This window comes from Notolepis coatsorum (genome assembly GCF_963971535.1).
Source record: "Notolepis coatsorum genome assembly, chromosome: 3".
Classification (NCBI taxonomy): Eukaryota; Metazoa; Chordata; class Actinopteri; order Aulopiformes; family Paralepididae; genus Notolepis; species Notolepis coatsorum.
Window position 1 is genome coordinate 1,713,943 of NC_140167.1, and position 13,810 is coordinate 1,727,752.

Below are 13,810 nucleotides of genomic sequence, written 5' to 3' on the forward strand. Positions count from 1 at the left end.
CAGTATATACAGTAGGATCCGCTTCCATGGAGTGTGTGTGAGAGAGAGAGAGAGAGAGTGAGAGTGAGAGTGAGAGTGAGAGTGAGAGTGAGAGAGAGTGAGAGTGAGAGAGAGAGAGAGAGACAGAGAGAGAGACAGAGAGAGAGAGAGAGAGAGAGAGAGAGAGAGAGAGAGAGAGAGAGAGAGAGAGAGAGAGAGGGGGGGGGGGGGGTAGAAAAGCACAGCAAGCCATTCCTCAGCAGTCATGAGGGAAATTATTAGGTGCTTACAGCAAGTTTTTTTTTTTTTTTATACAGAACAACAAATACACTCGCTAATAAGACACATCTCGCTTCTCTCCGGAAGGCAAGGTGTTAATTAAAGAAAGGTTTTCGGTTCACATAGTGAAATCCTGTTAAGATTTAAACGGCATGCATAACTCTACTGCCCGTGCTGGGAGGCCAGGCGGGGGGGCGCGGCTTCCGGAAGCTTCCCAGGTGATGTACTGGACTGTACTGTACTGTACTGTACTGTATGTCCTGACGTGATGCCATGGTGATGTTGTTGTTGTCGTTGATGTTGTTGTTGTTGTTGTTGTTGTTCGTCCCTCTGCGCTTTCTGTACTTTCAACTGTGCCTGACGAGAGACGGGGCGAGATCACGTTCAGAACAGAACAGAAGCACTTTATTGACTCAGCGTCACAGATCTGCTCACAATGAACATTCAGTTCATATGAAATCTAAAATAAGAATAGGAATAAGGAATAAGGAATAAAAATACACAGTCAGAGATACACATTCTAAAATATGTATATATACATTAAAAAATATACAGTCCGAAAATGTACAGTGATAGTTTACCGTTTCTGACCGTATATATAAGTACAGTAGTGAAAATAAGAATAATTATGTTGTTATTGTATTGTTAAATAAGTGTAATACGTACTTTTTCATTGTTCATTCCGCCTCGGCTGGAAAACAAACAAACAAAGAATAAATATCTCTTAAACAACGTAAAGACGGTTTCACTGGAACTACGTTGCTAGGGAACTAGTTTAAATGGTAAATAAATGGTAAATGGTGCATTTGTATAGCAGCTTTAATCCAAAGCGCTTTAAAAAAAAATCCTCACATTCACCCGTTCACTCACACATTCACACACTCACGGCGGAGGCGACCACGCGAGGTGCCGACCTGCTCATCGGGAGCAGCTAGGGGTTAAGTGTCTTGCTCAAGGACACTTCGACACGAGGGAATCGAACCGGGAACCTCCTGTTATCGTTGTCACTTTGAAACCGTCTCTATACCGTCCGGCTGATTCTCAAGATCAGCACAAACAATCTTGAGACCTAACGTCACCTCTGTCCCCTAACGTCACCTCTGTCCCCTAACGTCACCTCTGTCTCCACCCTAACATCACCTCTGTCTCCACCCTAACATCACCTCTGTCTCCACCCTAACATCACCTCTGTCTCCACCCTAACATCACCTCTGTCTCCACCCTAACATCACCTCTGTCTCCACCCTAACGTCACCTCTGTCTCCACCCTAACGTCACCTCTGTCTCCACCCTAACATCACCTCTGTCTGTCCCCTAACGTCACCTCTGTCCCCTAACGTCACCTCTGTCCCCTAACGTCACCTCTGTCTCCACCCTAACGTCACCTCTGTCTCCACCCTAACGTCACCTCTGTCTCCACCCTAACATCACCTCTGTCCCCTAACATCACCTCTGTCTCCACCCTAACGTCACCTCTGTCTCCACCCTAACGTCACCTCTGTCTCCACCCTAACGTCACCTCTGTCTCCACCCTAACATCACCTCTGTCTCCACCCTAACATCACCTCTGTCTCCACCCTAACATCACCTCTGTCTCCACCCTAACATCACCTCTGTCTCCACCCTAACGTCACCTCTGTCTCCACCCTAACATCACCTCTGTCTCCACCCTAACATCACCTCTGTCTCCACCCTAACATCACCTCTGTCTCCACCCTAACGTCACCTCTGTCTCCACCCTAACGTCACCTCTGTCCCCACCCTAACATCACCTCTGTCTCCACCCTAACATCACCTCTGTCTCCACCCTAACATCACCTCTGTCTCCACCCTAACATCACCTCTGTCTCCACCCTAACGTCACCTCTGTCCCCTAACGTCACCTCTGTCTCCACCCTAACGTCACCTCTGTCCCCTAACGTCACCTCTGTCTCCACCCTAACGTCACCTCTGTCTCCACCCTAACATCACCTCTGTCTCCACCCTAACATCACCTCTGTCTCCACCCTAACATCACCTCTGTCTCCACCCTAACATCACCTCTGTCTCCACCCTAACATCACCTCTGTCTCCACCCTAACGTCACCTCTGTCTCCACCCTAACATCACCTCTGTCTCCACCCTAACATCACCTCTGTCTCCACCCTAACGTCACCTCTGTCTCCACCCTAACATCACCTCTGTCTCCACCCTAACATCACCTCTGTCTCCACCCTAACGTCACCTCTGTCTCCACCCTAACATCACCTCTGTCTCCTAACATCACCTCTGTCTCCACCCTAACGTCACCTCTGTCTCCACCCTAACGTCACCTCTGTCCCCTAACGTCACCTCTGTCTCCACCCTAACATCACCTCTGTCTCCACCCTAACGTCACCTCTGTCTCCACCCTAACATCACCTCTGTCTCCACCCTAACATCACCTCTGTCTCCACCCTAACATCACCTCTGTCTCCACCCTAACGTCACCTCTGTCTCCACCCTAACATCACCTCTGTCTCCACCCTAACATCACCTCTGTCTCCACCCTAACATCACCTCTGTCTCCACCCTAACATCACCTCTGTCTCCACCCTAACATCACCTCTGTCTCCACCCTAACATCACCTCTGTCTCCACCCTAACGTCACCTCTGTCTCCACCCTAACGTCACCTCTGTCTCCACCCTAACGTCACCTCTGTCTCCACCCTAACGTCACCTCTGTCTCCACCCTAACGTCACCTCTGTCCCCACCCTAACATCACCTCTGTCTCCACCCTAACATCACCTCTGTCTCCACCCTAACATCACCTCTGTCTCCACCCTAACGTCACCTCTGTCTCCACCCTAACGTCACCTCTGTCTCCACCCTAACGTCACCTCTGTCTCCACCCTAACATCACCTCTGTCTCCACCCTAACGTCACCTCTGTCTCCACCCTAACATCACCTCTGTCTCCACCCTAACGTCACCTCTGTCTCCACCCTAACATCACCTCTGTCTCCACCCTAACGTCACCTCTGTCTCCACCCTAACGTCACCTCTGTCTCCACCCTAACATCACCTCTGTCTCCACCCTAACATCACCTCTGTCTCCACCCTAACATCACCTCTGTCTCCACCCTAACATCACCTCTGTCTCCACCCTAACGTCACCTCTGTCTCCACCCTAACGTCACCTCTGTCTCCACCCTAACATCACCTCTGTCTCCACCCTAACATCACCTCTGTCTCCACCCTAACGTCACCTCTGTCTCCACCCTAACATCACCTCTGTCTCCACCCTAACGTCACCTCTGTCCCCTAACGTCACCTCTGTCTCCACCCTAACGTCACCTCTGTCTCCACCCTAACATCACCTCTGTCTCCACCCTAACGTCACCTCTGTCTCCACCCTAACATCACCTCTGTCTCCACCCTAACGTCACCTCTGTCTCCACCCTAACGTCACCTCTGTCTCCACCCTAACGTCACCTCTGTCTCCACCCTAACATCACCTCTGTCTCCACCCTAACGTCACCTCTGTCTCCACCCTAACGTCACCTCTGTCCCCCTAACGTCACCTCTGTCTCCACCCTAACATCACCTCTGTCTCCACCCTAACGTCACCTCTGTCTCCACCCTAACATCACCTCTGTCTCCACCCTAACATCACCTCTGTCTCCACCCTAACGTCACCTCTGTCTCCACCCTAACATCACCTCTGTCTCCACCCTAACGTCACCTCTGTCTCCACCCTAACGTCACCTCTGTCTCCACCCTAACATCACCTCTGTCTCCACCCTAACATCACCTCTGTCTCCACCCTAACATCACCTCTGTCTCCACCCTAACATCACCTCTGTCTCCACCCTAACATCACCTCTGTCTCCACCCTAACATCACCTCTGTCTCCACCCTAACGTCACCTCTGTCTCCACCCTAACGTCACCTCTGTCTCCACCCTAACGTTACCTCTGTCTCCACCCTAACATCACCTCTGTCTCCACCCTAACATCACCTCTGTCCCCTAACGTCACCTCTGTCTCCACCCTAACGTCACCTCTGTCTCCACCCTAACATCACCTCTGTCTCCACCCTAACGTCACCTCTGTCTCCACCCTAACATCACCTCTGTCTCCACCCTAACATCACCTCTGTCTCCACCCTAACATCACCTCTGTCTCCACCCTAACATCACCTCTGTCTCCACCCTAACATCACCTCTGTCTCCACCCTAACATCACCTCTGTCTCCACCCTAACATCACCTCTGTCTCCACCCTAACATCACCTCTGTCTCCACCCTAACATCACCTCTGTCTCCACCCTAACATCACCTCTGTCTCCACCCTAACGTCACCTCTGTCTCCACCCTAACGTCACCTCTGTCTCCACCCTAACATCACCTCTGTCTCCACCCTAACGTCACCTCTGTCTCCACCCTAACATCACCTCTGTCTCCACCCTAACATCACCTCTGTCTCCACCCTAACATCACCTCTGTCCCCTAACGTCACCTCTGTCTCCACCCTAACGTCACCTCTGTCTCCACCCTAACGTCACCTCTGTCTCCACCCTAACATCACCTCTGTCCCCTAACGTCACCTCTGTCTCCACCCTAACGTCACCTCTGTCTCCACCCTAACGTCACCTCTGTCCCCTAACGTCACCTCTGTCTCCACCCTAACGTCACCTCTGTCTCCACCCTAACGTCACCTCTGTCTCCACCCTAACATCACCTCTGTCTCCACCCTAACATCACCTCTGTCTCCACCCTAACATCACCTCTGTCTCCACCCTAACATCACCTCTGTCTCCACCCTAACATCACCTCTGTCTCCACCCTAACGTCACCTCTGTCTCCACCCTAACATCACCTCTGTCTCCACCCTAACGTCACCTCTGTCTCCACCCTAACGTCACCTCTGTCTCCACCCTAACGTCACCTCTGTCTCCACCCTAACGTCACCTCTGTCTCCACCCTAACGTCACCTCTGTCTCCACCCTAACGTCACCTCTGTCTCCACCCTAACATCACCTCTGTCTCCACCCTAACATCACCTCTGTCTCCACCCTAACATCACCTCTGTCTCCACCCTAACATCACCTCTGTCTCCACCCTAACATCACCTCTGTCTCCACCCTAACGTCACCTCTGTCTCCACCCTAACATCACCTCTGTCTCCACCCTAACATCACCTCTGTCTCCACCCTAACGTCACCTCTGTCTCCACCCTAACATCACCTCTGTCTCCACCCTAACATCACCTCTGTCTCCACCCTAACATCACCTCTGTCTCCACCCTAACGTCACCTCTGTCTCCACCCTAACGTCACCTCTGTCTCCACCCTAACGTCACCTCTGTCTCCACCCTAACGTCACCTCTGTCTCCACCCTAACATCACCTCTGTCTCCACCCTAACATCACCTCTGTCTCCACCCTAACATCACCTCTGTCTCCACCCTAACATCACCTCTGTCTCCACCCTAACGTCACCTCTGTCTCCACCCTAACATCACCTCTGTCTCCACCCTAACATCACCTCTGTCTCCACCCTAACGTCACCTCTGTCTCCACCCTAACGTCACCTCTGTCTCCACCCTAACATCACCTCTGTCTCCACCCTAACGTCACCTCTGTCTCCACCCTAACGTCACCTCTGTCCCCACCCTAACATCACCTCTGTCTCCACCCTAACGTCACCTCTGTCTCCACCCTAACGTCACCTCTGTCTCCACCCTAACGTCACCTCTGTCTCCACCCTAACATCACCTCTGTCTCCACCCTAACGTCACCTCTGTCTCCACCCTAACGTCACCTCTGTCTCCACCCTAACATCACCTCTGTCTCCACCCTAACGTCACCTCTGTCTCCACCCTAACGTCACCTCTGTCTCCACCCTAACGTCACCTCTGTCTCCACCCTAACGTCACCTCTGTCTCCACCCTAACATCACCTCTGTCTCCACCCTAACGTCACCTCTGTCTCCACCCTAACGTTACCTCTGTCTCCTAACGTCACCTCTGTCTCCACCCTAACATCACCTCTGTCTCCACCCTAACGTCACCTCTGTCTCCACCCTAACGTCACCTCTGTCTCCACCCTAACATCACCTCTGTCTCCACCCTAACATCACCTCTGTCTCCACCCTAACATCACCTCTGTCTCCACCCTAACATCACCTCTGTCTCCACCCTAACATCACCTCTGTCTCCACCCTAACATCACCTCTGTCTCCACCCTAACGTCACCTCTGTCTCCACCCTAACATCACCTCTGTCCCCCTAACGTCACCTCTGTCTCCACCCTAACATCACCTCTGTCTCCACCCTAACATCACCTCTGTCTCCACCCTAACGTCACCTCTGTCTCCACCCTAACATCACCTCTGTCCCCTAACATCACCTCTGTCTCCACCCTAACATCACCTCTGTCTCCACCCTAACGTTACCTCTGTCTCCACCCTAACGTCACCTCTGTCTCCACCCTAACGTCACCTCTGTCTCCACCCTAACGTCACCTCTGTCCCCTAACATCACCTCTGTCTCCACCCTAACATCACCTCTGTCTCCACCCTAACATCACCTCTGTCTCCACCCTAACATCACCTCTGTCTCCACCCTAACATCACCTCTGTCTCCACCCTAACATCACCTCTGTCTCCACCCTAACGTCACCTCTGTCTCCACCCTAACGTCACCTCTGTCTCCACCCTAACATCACCTCTGTCTCCACCCTAACATCACCTCTGTCTCCACCCTAACATCACCTCTGTCTCCACCCTAACATCACCTCTGTCTCCACCCTAACATCACCTCTGTCCCCTAACATCACCTCTGTCTCCACCCTAACATCACCTCTGTCTCCTAACATCACCTCTGTCTCCACCCTAACATCACCTCTGTCTCCACCCTAACGTCACCTCTGTCTCCACCCTAACGTCACCTCTGTCTCCACCCTAACATCACCTCTGTCTCCACCCTAACATCACCTCTGTCTCCACCCTAACATCACCTCTGTCTCCACCCTAACGTCACCTCTGTCTCCACCCTAACGTCACCTCTGTCTCCACCCTAACGTCACCTCTGTCTCCACCCTAACGTCACCTCTGTCCCCTAACATCACCTCTGTCTCCACCCTAACGTCACCTCTGTCTCCACCCTAACATCACCTCTGTCTCCACCCTAACGTCACCTCTGTCTCCACCCTAACATCACCTCTGTCTCCACCCTAACGTCACCTCTGTCTCCACCCTAACATCACCTCTGTCTCCACCCTAACATCACCTCTGTCTCCACCCTAACGTCACCTCTGTCCCCTAACGTCACCTCTGTCTCCACCCTAACGTCACCTCTGTCTCCACCCTAACGTCACCTCTGTCTCCACCCTAACATCACCTCTGTCTCCACCCTAACGTCACCTCTGTCTCCACCCTAACGTCACCTCTGTCTCCACCCTAACGTCACCTCTGTCTCCACCCTAACATCACCTCTGTCTCCACCCTAACATCACCTCTGTCTCCACCCTAACGTCACCTCTGTCCCCTAACGTCACCTCTGTCCCCTAACGTCACCTCTGTCTCCTAACGTCACCTCTGTCCCCTAACGTCACCTCTGTCTCCACCCTAACGTCACCTCTGTCTCCACCCTAACATCACCTCTGTCTCCACCCTAACGTCACCTCTGTCTCCACCCTAACGTCACCTCTGTCTCCACCCTAACATCACCTCTGTCTCCACCCTAACGTCACCTCTGTCTCCTAACGTCACCTCTGTCTCCACCCTAACGTCACCTCTGTCTCCACCCTAACGTCACCTCTGTCTCCACCCTAACATCACCTCTGTCTCCACCCTAACGTCACCTCTGTCTCCACCCTAACATCACCTCTGTCTCCACCCTAACGTCACCTCTGTCTCCACCCTAACATCACCTCTGTCTCCACCCTAACGTCACCTCTGTCTCCCTAACGTCACCTCTGTCTCCACCCTAACATCACCTCTGTCTCCACCCTAACGTCACCTCTGTCTCCACCCTAACATCACCTCTGTCTCCACCCTAACGTCACCTCTGTCTCCACCCTAACGTCACCTCTGTCTCCACCCTAACGTCACCTCTGTCTCCACCCTAACATCACCTCTGTCTCCACCCTAACATCACCTCTGTCTCCACCCTAACATCACCTCTGTCTCCACCCTAACGTCACCTCTGTCTCCACCCTAACGTCACCTCTGTCTCCACCCTAACATCACCTCTGTCTCCACCCTAACGTCACCTCTGTCTCCACCCTAACATCACCTCTGTCTCCACCCTAACATCACCTCTGTCTCCACCCTAACATCACCTCTGTCTCCACCCTAACGTCACCTCTGTCTCCACCCTAACATCACCTCTGTCTCCTAACGTCACCTCTGTCTCCACCCTAACGTCACCTCTGTCTCCACCCTAACATCACCTCTGTCTCCACCCTAACATCACCTCTGTCTCCACCCTAACGTCACCTCTGTCTCCACCCTAACGTCACCTCTGTCTCCACCCTAACATCACCTCTGTCTCCACCCTAACATCACCTCTGTCTCCACCCTAACATCACCTCTGTCTCCACCCTAACGTCACCTCTGTCTCCACCCTAACATCACCTCTGTCTCCACCCTAACATCACCTCTGTCTCCACCCTAACGTCACCTCTGTCTCCACCCTAACGTCACCTCTGTCTCCACCCTAACGTCACCTCTGTCTCCACCCTAACATCACCTCTGTCTCCACCCTAACGTCACCTCTGTCTCCACCCTAACGTCACCTCTGTCTCCACCCTAACGTCACCTCTGTCTCCACCCTAACGTCACCTCTGTCTCCACCCTAACGTCACCTCTGTCTCCACCCTAACATCACCTCTGTCTCCACCCTAACGTCACCTCTGTCTCCACCCTAACGTCACCTCTGTCTCCACCCTAACATCACCTCTGTCTCCACCCTAACATCACCTCTGTCTCCACCCTAACATCACCTCTGTCTCCACCCTAACATCACCTCTGTCTCCACCCTAACATCACCTCTGTCTCCACCCTAACATCACCTCTGTCTCCACCCTAACATCACCTCTGTCTCCACCCTAACGTCACCTCTGTCTCCACCCTAACATCACCTCTGTCTCCACCCTAACGTCACCTCTGTCTCCACCCTAACGTCACCTCTGTCTCCACCCTAACGTCACCTCTGTCTCCACCCTAACATCACCTCTGTCTCCACCCTAACGTCACCTCTGTCTCCACCCTAACGTCACCTCTGTCTCCACCCTAACATCACCTCTGTCTCCACCCTAACGTCACCTCTGTCCCCTAACGTCACCTCTGTCCCCTAACGTCACCTCTGTCTCCACCCTAACGTCACCTCTGTCTCCACCCTAACATCACCTCTGTCTCCACCCTAACGTCACCTCTGTCTCCACCCTAACATCACCTCTGTCTCCACCCTAACGTCACCTCTGTCTCCACCCTAACGTCACCTCTGTCTCCACCCTAACGTCACCTCTGTCCCCTAACGTCACCTCTGTCTCCACCCTAACATCACCTCTGTCTCCACCCTAACGTCACCTCTGTCTCCACCCTAACGTCACCTCTGTCCCCACCCTAACATCACCTCTGTCTCCACCCTAACATCACCTCTGTCTCCACCCTAACGTCACCTCTGTCTCCACCCTAACGTCACCTCTGTCTCCACCCTAACGTCACCTCTGTCTCCACCCTAACGTCACCTCTGTCTCCACCCTAACGTCACCTCTGTCTCCACCCTAACGTCACCTCTGTCCCCTAACGTCACCTCTGTCTCCACCCTAACGTCACCTCTGTCTCCACCCTAACGTCACCTCTGTCTCCACCCTAACGTCACCTCTGTCTCCACCCTAACGTCACCTCTGTCTCCACCCTAACATCACCTCTGTCTCCACCCTAACGTCACCTCTGTCTCCACCCTAACGTCACCTCTGTCCCCTAACGTCACCTCTGTCTCCACCCTAACGTCACCTCTGTCCCCTAACGTCACCTCTGTCTCCACCCTAACGTCACCTCTGTCCCCTAACGTCACCTCTGTCTCCACCCTAACATCACCTCTGTCTCCACCCTAACGTCACCTCTGTCTCCACCCTAACGTCACCTCTGTCTCCACCCTAACATCACCTCTGTCTCCACCCTAACATCACCTCTGTCTCCACCCTAACATCACCTCTGTCTCCACCCTAACGTCACCTCTGTCTCCACCCTAACGTCACCTCTGTCTCCACCCTAACATCACCTCTGTCTCCACCCTAACATCACCTCTGTCCCCTAACGTCACCTCTGTCTCCACCCTAACGTCACCTCTGTCCCCTAACGTCACCTCTGTCTCCACCCTAACGTCACCTCTGTCCCCTAACGTCACCTCTGTCTCCACCCTAACATCACCTCTGTCTCCACCCTAACATCACCTCTGTCTCCACCCTAACGTCACCTCTGTCTCCACCCTAACGTCACCTCTGTCTCCACCCTAACGTCACCTCTGTCTCCACCCTAACATCACCTCTGTCTCCACCCTAACGTCACCTCTGTCTCCACCCTAACATCACCTCTGTCTCCACCCTAACATCACCTCTGTCTCCACCCTAACGTCACCTCTGTCTCCACCCTAACATCACCTCTGTCTCCACCCTAACGTCACCTCTGTCTCCACCCTAACGTCACCTCTGTCTCCACCCTAACGTCACCTCTGTCTCCACCCTAACATCACCTCTGTCTCCACCCTAACGTCACCTCTGTCTCCACCCTAACATCACCTCTGTCTCCACCCTAACGTCACCTCTGTCTCCACCCTAACGTCACCTCTGTCTCCACCCTAACATCACCTCTGTCTCCACCCTAACGTCACCTCTGTCTCCACCCTAACGTCACCTCTGTCTCCACCCTAACATCACCTCTGTCTCCACCCTAACATCACCTCTGTCTCCACCCTAACGTCACCTCTGTCTCCACCCTAACATCACCTCTGTCTCCACCCTAACGTCACCTCTGTCTCCACCCTAACGTCACCTCTGTCCCCTAACGTCACCTCTGTCTCCACCCTAACGTCACCTCTGTCTCCACCCTAACATCACCTCTGTCTCCACCCTAACGTCACCTCTGTCTCCACCCTAACATCACCTCTGTCTCCACCCTAACGTCACCTCTGTCTCCACCCTAACGTCACCTCTGTCTCCACCCTAACATCACCTCTGTCTCCACCCTAACATCACCTCTGTCCCCTAACGTCACCTCTGTCTCCACCCTAACATCACCTCTGTCTCCACCCTAACATCACCTCTGTCCCCTAACGTCACCTCTGTCTCCACCCTAACGTCACCTCTGTGCCCACCCTAACGTCACCTCTGTGCCCACCCTAACGTCACCTCTGTGCCCACCCTAACGTTACCTCTGTGCCCACCCTAACGTCACCTCTGTGCCCACCCTAACGTCACCTCTGTGCCCACCCTAACGTCACCTCTGTCCCCTAACGTCACCTCTGTCTCCACCCTAACGTCACCTCTGTGCCCACCCTAACATCACCTCTGTCTCCACCCTAACGTTACCTCTGTGCCCACCCTAACGTCACCTCTGTGCCCACCCTAACGTCACCTCTGTCTCCACCCTAACGTCACCTCTGTCCCCTAACGTCACCTCTGTCTCCACCCTAACGTCACCTCTGTGCCCACCCTAACGTCACCTCTGTGCCCACCCTAACGTCACCTCTGTGCCCACCCTAACGTTACCTCTGTGCCCACCGTTCCTCATGTGGGTCTCCTCCTCGTCCTCCAGAAGACCGTCATCCACTTCAGAAAGAAAAGACACAAAGTGCAGTTTTAGCTCTTTATTAAGTAAAGACTCAACGAGCAGATCAGCCTCCAACACGTTTAAACACAGACGACGGAACAAACGGCACAAATCACATGGAATCTCGACCTTTTCAATTCTGATTCGGGCCACTTTCATGACGTGGTCCTACATCAGATACAGGTCTTATGTGTTTTAATCAGCCGGCCTCCACTGCATTCAACTTGTAAATCAAACAGCCAAACAAATAAATCTGATCTGAGCAATAAATCAGAATGGAGCACTAATGTGCGCAGTGTGAACGCAGCCTTAATAATAATAATAATAATAATAATAATAATAATAATAATAATAATAATAAATTGTATTTGTATTGCACTTTTCATTCACTAGGATCCCAAAGTGCTACAGGGTTAAAACGGTTTAAAAAATTAAATAATTATTAATAATAAAATAAAATACATAATAATAATAAAAAAAGAACAAAAATAGAAAATAGTTAAAAACATAGTATATAAACAGAAAAGTAAAGACAACAGCACAAGAAAAGAAAAGAAATCACAAGAAAAAAAGAAAACGCTAGCAATCAAAGGCCTTTTGGAAGCAGGCCTTTTTCAGGCCTGCTTTAGAAAAGGCCAGGCTCTGTGGTGCCCACATGATATACTGTACACAGCACACATGATATACTGTACAGCACACATGATATACTGTACACAGCACACATGATATACTGTACAGCACACATGATATACTGTACAGCACACATGATATACTGTACACAGCACACATGATATACTGTACACAGCACACATGATATACTGTACAGCACACATGATATACTGTACACAGCACACATGATATACTGTACAGCACACGTGATATACTGTACAGCACACGTGATATACTGTACACAGCACACATGATATACTGTACAGCACACGTGATATACTGTACAGCACACATGATATACTGTACACAGCACACATGATATACTGTACAGCACACGTGATATACTGTACACAGCACACGTGATATACTGTAGCACACATGATATACTGTACACAGCACACATGATATACTGTACAGCACACATGATATACTGTACACAGCACACATGATATACTGTACAGCACACGTGATATACTGTACAGCACACATGATATACTGTACAGCACACATGATATACTGTACACAGCACACGTGATATACTGTACAGCACACATGATATACTGTACAGCACACATGATATACTGTACACAGCACACATGATATACTGTACACAGCACACATGATATACTGTACACAGCACACGTGATATACTGTACAGCACACATGATATACTGTACAGCACACATGATATACTGTACACAGCACACATGATATACTGTACACAGCACACATGATATACTGTACACAGCACACGTGATATACTGTACAGCACACATGATATACTGTACACAGCACACGTGATATACTGTACAGCACACATGATATACTGTACACAGCACACGTGATATACTGTACAGCACACATGATATACTGTACACAGCACACGTGATATACTGTACAGCACACATGATATACTGTACACAGCACACGTGATATACTGTACACAGCACACATGATATACTGTACAGCACACATGATATACTGTACAGCACACATGATATACTGTACACAGCACACATGATATACTGTACACAGCACACGTGATATACTGTACACAGCACACATGATATACTGTACACAGCACACA

At 51.4% G+C, this 13,810-nt stretch overlaps 1 pseudogene across 1 annotated transcript in view; it reads right to left on the reverse strand.

Moving 5' to 3' along the window:
• LOC311225105 (dystrobrevin beta-like) overlaps window positions 1–13,810 on the reverse strand; it is a 107,375-nt pseudogene that overhangs the window by 3,038 nt on the left and 90,527 nt on the right. Inside the window, exons 13-14 of the transcript in view lie at window positions 11,971–12,053; window positions 524–615 (exon numbers count right to left, since the gene is read on the reverse strand). The product of the transcript in view is annotated as a dystrobrevin beta-like (transcript). The remainder of the gene's footprint in view (window positions 1–523; window positions 616–11,970; window positions 12,054–13,810) is intronic.